At 42.4% G+C, this 1,362-nt stretch overlaps 1 pseudogene; it reads right to left on the bottom strand.

The window, feature by feature from the left end:
* Nucleotides 1–606: 606 nt before the first annotated feature.
* The window catches only part of LOC101576064, a 2,383-nt pseudogene continuing 1,627 nt past the window's right edge, over nt 607–1,362 (bottom strand).

Here is a 1,362-nt window from a genome sequence, read left to right as displayed (position 1 = left end):
CATATAAGCTAATTAAAGGGAAAACTAGAAACCCCGCATGGTGGCACACACCTGTAATTCCAGTGCTGGGAGGCTGAGACAGGAGGATCGCTACAAGTCTGAGCTGAGTAGTATGACCCAGTAGCCAATAAATTTATAAATAAATAAATAAATGGAAAGCTAAATAGAAGCTCAAGAGAGAAACAATAACAGTCTAAGCCTGGGTGTGGTGGTGCATGCCTGTAATCCCAGCACTTGGGAGACTGATGAGAACTGCTGAGTTCCAGGCCAGCCTGGCCTACACAGTGAGCTCAAGACCAGCCTGAACTGCACAATGAGACCTGTCTCGGAAACAAGCAAATGAACAAACAAGTGTAACAGTTTAAAACAGCTATGCAGAGGGCCAAGGAGATAGCTCAGTGGCATAAGCACCTGCCTGGCAAGCACAAGGTCCTGAGTTCAATTCCAGTAAAAAAAAAAAATGTGTGTGTGTGTGTGTGTGTGTGTGTGTGTGTGTAGGCCAGGCCAGGCATGGTGGCAAATTCCTGCAAGCTCAGCACTTAGGAGGCTGAGGCAGGAGAATCACCATGTTTTCTTTTCTTTTCTTTTTTTTTTCTTTTTTTTTTTCCTTAACCAAATCTGGGAATGTTTAATCCAATGAGTCGGTGTTTTCATAAATTGAACATTAGATCTGTATGTTCACATATCAGCTAGTAAAATTTAAGTTTTACACTTAGTCATTTTTGCAAAGCCATCATGTACACAAGAATACAGATTCAATAACATTTAAAATTTTCTGATCTATACTTTGAGGTTTGTTCGATCATGATACTTCTGATACGGGTCGTCCACATACCAGTTTCTCCTCTTCCAGAAGGACGTCGTCATTTTATCCAAGAGTTTACTCTGAGTTTTATTGCAGAACACAATTTCCCTCAAGCGTTTTTTTCTTGCAGCTGTCTTTTTCCATAATTTTTTCTTGTAACCTGACCTTCTCCTTATTCAAAGGCCAGAATGAAGTCGAAGAAACCGATAGATAACAGCTTTCACAGTCTTTCTCTTGCCTTTTTGTGTGCTACAGTATGTTAGAGTTCTGACTGGCACGGTCAGGATGTTGGGAAGTGAGGGAGCCACTCTGAGGCCGCTCTCACCGCCCTCGCTAAAGCGAAGGTTGCCATCTTGCCACCGTCCCCTACGGTGGCTGCCCAGGATGATCAATCACCGTGTTTTCAAGGCTAGTCTGGACTACATGGTGAGTTTTTTAAAATTAATTTTATTGGGGGGCTGGGGAGATGGCGCAGTGGAATAAGTGCTTCCTTGGCAAGTACAAGGGTCTGAGTTCAATCCCCGGTTCTGCCAAAAAAATAAATAAATAAATAATAA

The sequence above is a fragment of the Octodon degus genome, unplaced genomic scaffold, assembly GCF_000260255.1.
Source record: "Octodon degus isolate 3935 unplaced genomic scaffold, OctDeg1.0 scaffold00035, whole genome shotgun sequence".
NCBI classification, from domain to species: domain Eukaryota; kingdom Metazoa; phylum Chordata; class Mammalia; order Rodentia; family Octodontidae; genus Octodon; species Octodon degus.
This window is presented reverse-complemented; position numbering and strand designations above follow the sequence as displayed.